Source organism: Antechinus flavipes, chromosome X (genome assembly GCF_016432865.1).
Source record: "Antechinus flavipes isolate AdamAnt ecotype Samford, QLD, Australia chromosome X, AdamAnt_v2, whole genome shotgun sequence".
Lineage (NCBI taxonomy): Eukaryota > Metazoa > Chordata > Mammalia > Dasyuromorphia > Dasyuridae > Antechinus > Antechinus flavipes.
Window position 1 is genome coordinate 990640 of NC_067404.1, and position 6596 is coordinate 997235.

The 6596-nt window shown below is 33.6% G+C and overlaps 1 protein-coding gene across 8 annotated transcripts in view; it reads right to left on the reverse strand.

The window, feature by feature from the left end:
- The window catches only part of LOC127543056 (lysine-specific demethylase 5C-like), a 48932-nt gene that overhangs the window by 19687 nt on the left and 22649 nt on the right, over nucleotides 1–6596 (reverse strand). The gene's annotated exons all lie outside the window — the stretch shown is intronic.

Below are 6596 nucleotides of genomic sequence, written 5' to 3' on the forward strand. Positions count from 1 at the left end.
CAGAATTTGTGGTTATTTCATTTTTTATTTTTATTTGATTTTTTTCACTACTGTGAGAAATATGGAAATGTTTTACATAATTGTTCATATGTACCTATATGAAATTGTCTATCATTTTAGGAAATGAAAGAGAAGAAGGAAAACTTGGGAACTGAAATCTCCAAAATGAAAGCTTAAAATTATCTTAACATATAATTATGAAAAATAAAATGCTATTTAAAAAAAAGAAATAACTAAAAGGAATACTTCAGAAAAGCCAGAATTTACATGAACTGATCCTGAGTAAAATAAGCAGAACCAGAACATTTTATATAATAACAGCAACATTATAAGATGCTCAATTCCGATCTTCTTTGTTGTCAGCAATATAATGATCAAAGACAATTCAAAAAGACTCATAATGGAAAATGTCATGTAAATTCAGAGAAAAAAATTGATGGAAGCTGAATAAAGATCAAAATATACCGTTTTAACTTTCTTTTTTTCTCATTTTTTCCCTTTTTGTTCTGTTTTTCTTAGACAGCATGACTAATGTAATTAATTATAAGGATTACACATGTATAATCCAATATCAGATGCTTTTTCTGGGATATAGAAAATATAGGAATAAAGGGAAGGTAAACAATTTGAAAGCAAATCTTATTTTAGAAATGAATGTTGAAAAGTATCTTTACATATTGTAATGGGCTGAGGCTCGAGTTGATGCACTGAGGTCCCAAGCACTTGAGGCTAAATAGTAATTGGACCATACTCTATTAATATATAAGCTTGGAGAAAGAATGGCCCCCGCCCACTCTTTGTGCAAGTCCTGATGTGTTGTATAGGAAATGACAATTTTGGTGGGTGGAGGCAGGGGAGTGGAAAAGGAAGGGGAAGGAGAGACTGCTGGCTGGCGTCTTGTCACAGCTGCTCACATTGCTATCGCAACCCCCCTTCACCTCTGCTGGCTGGCTTCCTGTCACAGCTGCCCATATTGCTGTCGCAATCCTTCTTCACTTCTACTGAGAATAAAGATGGAAGATTTTTCCCTTCACCTGAATTCCTGACTCCTGGCTCCAGCTGATTTTAAATACATGGTCATCACAATATATAATTTGAAAAAGGAAATATAGAAATAATTAAAATTTTTAATGTCAGTCAAAAGTTAGAATTGAGGTTGCAAAGAAAAATTTCAGATTTTCACTCTAATGCAGAAAGTGAAAAGAAATTAAGTCTACTGGTATGGATGAAAGAAGAGAGTATTAAAAAATGTCTTGAAATTTAACAGCAAAAAAAAAAAAAAAAAATCTTACCTGGTTCCAGATTTCCAGACAAAGAAAGATAAACAAAATCAAAATTGTTATATATAAAGTGTTTGCATACTTGGACTCATAAATCACTACAGATGGAGATCATTTTTCTGTGAAATTAAAAGATGCTCCTTCTAAGAAAAACTATGGCATATCTGGATAATATATATAAATTATCTTGCTAACAAAGATCTATATAGTCAAAGCTATGCTTTTTCAGTAGCAATATATGGCTATGGGGGGGTTGGACTCCCACAGGAAGAAAAGGAAAGCTGGGAATTATAGAATTGCTTGCCACATTTGAATTGTGCTGGAGAAGACTAAGTACTTTGATACCATCAATTGGAGAATGATTGAATAAGTGATGGTATATGAATGTTATAGAATATTATTGTTCTAAAAGAAATGATCAGCAGGAGGTTTTCAGAAAGGCTTGGATAGCTGAGTGAAATGAGCAGAACTAGGAGATTACTGTACATGGCAACAAGAAGATTATATATTGATCAGTTCTTATGAATGTAGATTTTTACAACAGTGAGGGGATTCAAAGCAATTCCAATAGAGTTGTGATGGAATGAGCCACCTGCACTCAGAGAGAAAACTATGGAGCCTGAATATGGATCAAATGTGGACTTTTCTCGGTGGTGAGTGTTTCTCATGAATTTTTTCACATTTTGATGGTATTTTTTGTTGATAAATATGGAAATGTGTTTAGAAAAATTGCACATATTTAACTTACACTAGATTGCTTATGGAAAGGATTGAGAAAAGAAGGGAGAAAAATTTGGGACACAAGGTTTTGCAAAAGAAAAAAGTACCTCAGACAACAAGGAATCAGTCAATATTTAAAATTAATTCAGACTATTCACTGGAAGGTCAAAGGCTTAAATACTTTGATAATATAAGTTCATGCAGAACTATTAAAAAAGTTTTTTTTTCCCCCTAGTGTTAGGAAAGATTGAAGGAAAAAGAAAGAGAGAAGAACTGATAATGAGATAGAGAGGGAATGACATGGAAACAACGAAAATTAATTTGAACTTTTTTAATGTCTAAAAAAGAAAAAATAATATATTTACATAAAATGTAATATATTTTCAGCCATAAAAGGCAACATCACAAAAATTGACAAAAAATAAATACCTTATAAACAAATTTAAATCATATATATATGCATATGTATATATGCATATATATATGAATATATATGAAATAAAGTATTGGAAGATTGCGAAGGAAAAGGAAGGAAAGAAAGAAAGGAAGGAAGAGAAGAAAGAAGAAAGGAAGAGAGGGATGGGAGGAAGGAAGGAAAGAAGGGAAGGAGGGAAAAAGGAAAGAAAGAAAGGAGGGAGGGAGAGAGGAAGGGAAAGAGGGATAAGGCTGAAGGGAGGAAAAGTGGGAAAGAATGTTGGGAAAGAGGGAAGAAAGAAAAGAACTTGGGTGGAAAGGAGGATGGGAGGGAAAATGGAAGGAAAAAAGGAGGTAGGAATGAAGAAGGAAAGACGGAAGGGAGAGAAGAAGGAACGGAGGGAAAGAGAAGGAAATTGAAGCGGGGGTAAGAGGGAGATAAACAAGGCAGAATGGAGGAAACGGTGTAGAGAGGGAAGAAAAGAGAGAAGGTGGGAAGGAAGGAAGGAATGAAGAAATAATGGAAAGAAGAAAGGAAGGTAAGAAGGGAGGGAGGGTAAAATGGTGGGAAGAATGAAGAGAGGAAAAAAGAAGGGAGGAAAGAGAGATGAAAGAGGGAGGAGGGACAGAAGGTGAGAGGTGAAAGAAGGAAGCAAAGAATGAAGGGAAGGAAGGGAAGAGTCAAGGAAGTTGGAAAAAAGAAATAGGGAGTAAAGAAGGAAAGGATTTAGGAAGAGAAGAAATACGGAAATAAGGGAGAAATTCAGGAAGGGAGGAATGAAGAAGAGAGGAAGGGAGGAAAGAAAGGAGAAAGGGAAGAAGGGAAGGAAAAAATGAAGGAAAGAGGGAAGGAAGAAAGAAGGGAGAGAGGATCCCTAATCAGGATACCGGCTATATCCTTGGCCATCTCTAGTTACCATGAAAAACAATGCTAATTGTACTTTTTGTAATAATTGTTATTTTGATGGTAATAACCTTAGCTAGTATTTTGCACAATCATGCATGAATAGTTATTTGTTTTAATGAGAATTTGATAAACTACATTAAAAAGGGGCACTTTCTTAGTGGAATCTTAATAGAAATTCTGAATTCTTAAGGGCAAGGGGAATTGAAACAAATAGAATAAATGAGAGTTAAAAAATGTATTCCTTATGTAAATTAGAATGATCACAATGTAATGAAGTTCCAGGAAGCTGGAAACTTCACTAACTAGGATGTTTCTCTCCTAAAATTAATGAAGTGCATTTAAGCTTGAAATAATGAGAAAACATAAGGTCTTGGTACAATTATTAGGGCATTATGAACTTTAAATAAGATTGAGTCCCTTAGAGACTAATAACATGTTTCAAAGAGTTATGTCATAGAAAACAGAAATCAGGGATGGTTACAGAACAATGCCTTTCATAGTAATAAGAGTTTTAGAGATATATAAGCAACATGATTTCTCTCAAAAACAACTCTGTTGAATTATCAGCAACCCTGTCTTCTTTTCAACAATCATTTGTCCATTTGTACTATGCTAGCCACAACATCATATTCTATTTTATTTTAATATTTAGAGTATTTTCTAGATTATAGCTAAAAATTCATAATATGATATATAACATAATATGTAATATAATATAAAAAATCATAATAGCCATATAGGGAGAGAGAAAGTGGTTGGAATGGAGAGTTACTATTTGGAAGTCATAAAGAATCCTTCTGGAGATTAATCATAGTAGGAAAAAGCAAAGATTAAGCTTGTATGGTTCTTATCTTCCTATGTCACAAATTTAATAACATTAAGAAATACTTGGATAAGATAGTTAGCATATATTAAATTATATTATATATATATATATATATAATACATATATTCTCCCCTTCCCTCTTTCCCCCCTTCTCCTCCCTCCCCCGAGGTAATTGGGGTTAAGTGACTTTGCACAGAATCACACAGCCGGGAACTGTTAAGTGTATGAGGTTACATTTTCAGGTCCTCCTGACTTCAGGGCTGGTGTTTTATGGTGTTTTATGCACTAACTAGTTGCCTCTAAGGTTTTGTTTTTTTTTTTTTGGAACAAGTTTTTACTTTCAATTATAAAAATTTCTTCTTTGATTTTCAGGATTTCCATTTTGGAGTTTAATTGGAGATTTTAAATTTATCCTTTTTTTAGTTTTTTAAATTGCATATATAATTCACTAGTGAGTTCTTTTATTTATGTAAGCATTTAGCAATATAGATATACATTTTCTTCTATTGCTTTTGTAACATTCATAATTCGTGATATATTGTGCCATTGTTGTTCTCTAGAATGAAATTATTGCTTCTAGGATGACTTCATACTTGGAACTTCATATTCTCATAAGTTCATATTTGATGTCATATTTTAAAATTAAATTGGTTAGTTTCTAATTATTTTTTAGTCTATGCTTCTATGGTCTTTTATTAATGTAATTTTTATTGCATCAACCCTAAGAGGTGCACTTTATATCCATCTTCTATTCACTCCTAAATCCATCTGATTTTTCCTTTAAGAATTTAGTATATTTATATTTAATACTATTGATGTGAGGTTGGTGGTACCAGAGTTGTTAAAATCCCCTTAAGGTCTGCACAAAAGTTCTTCATGAAAGAATTCATGAACCCTGAATTTTTAGTTGGCAAAAATGAAAGTTTATTGTTGGATAGGGAGCCAGTTCTCCTAAAATATTGACTTCTTTAGTGTCAAAGTCCTATTAGGGAAATGATGTCTGGCACTGAGATGAGAATGCCTTCTTAGTGAGCAATCCTAGTAGCTGAGCAAGCTACTTTGGACAGTCTGCAGAGTGAGTTTAGAAATTGCTCTTTCTTTAAATAGAGAAAAGGAAACCAAGATTTCCATGTCTAAAGCTTAATGGTATCTAGCCCAGATCGTCTACTGGCATTAATAACACTTGAAAGGATGCTTTTTGATCAGGATTTATAATGGAATCAAAGGGTCTGGCATTTCTGAAAAATAACTTATCTGGGGAGAGACTCCTAAAAGATCGCAGATCAAAAGGGAACAGTTTCCCTCCCCCTTCACTGATAGTCTATTATCGATGGTATCTTTTAGTAAAATGTTCTTTTTCTAGCTATGAAGTACTACTCCAATAGCTCAACCCTTGCCTAACCCCAGAAGCTCAGATAATTTAAAATATGGAGAAATTCCTGGGACTTGAAAGGAAAACTGCTACTTCATCATAGTTGCATGACTGTGAGTTATCACTTGTTCTCAAGGAATATGGGAAACATCTTGGATTTATGCTTTACCCCTTGTGCATGATGAATCAGCACCAACTTGGCATCCTGTGCCCAATCCCCTTGCAGGCACACTTGTTGCCCCATGGAGAATGCTCCTCCTTCTCTTAGGCCTTAATCAGCCTTTTTAACAAAGAGAAGTGGAATACCTAGGACAGCATGAGGCCTAAGGGCATTCTGGTAATCTCCAGAGTTTGCATTAATGGCTTTTTTTTTTGATCCTTCCCTCTGGCTTATTCCTTATAAGCTGAATGTTTCCTCCATTAAGACCTGCTTGAATTCTTATAACCATGCTTGCATTGTCAATATTCCAAAAATAATAAATCTTCCCATCAAATTCCTAATGAATCTTATTTCACATCTTTTTTTAATGTTATCTTACTTTCCTCTTTTTTTTAAATTTTATTTCCATATTTATTATTTTCCAATGGAATTATTCTTTCATACATTCTAATTTTGTGGCATGGGCAAGGTTTTATACTTCCAATTTTCTTTATACGTACTTTTTTAAAAATTGTTTTTCCAATTTACCTTTAATACTCTCACATTTAGATTTCATTTCTTCAATACTAATTGAATTTGCATCTAAATTGTAGGGGTTTGTTTTTTTTAATTTTGTAGATGTTAATAATATTCTCTTTTACTGGCTTTTTTTTTTGTGAGCAGCCTTATTTATAGTGGCAATTTTTGGTTGTTTATTAGGGTACTTACCTTTAGTCTTGATATATGTTTTAGGCTCTTCTGGAGAGATCTGCTTTGGCCCTATTTCGTTCCTGCTTTCTTGAGTGTTGTGATATTCCAAGATCTCAAGACCAGCTTGGTGAGGACAACTCCCAAACTCTTTTTCTCTCTCTCTGACTTTGGGAATGAGCCATGAGGTAAAGCACTTGAGCTCTTTCAAGGAGAAAATCTCCTAGAAT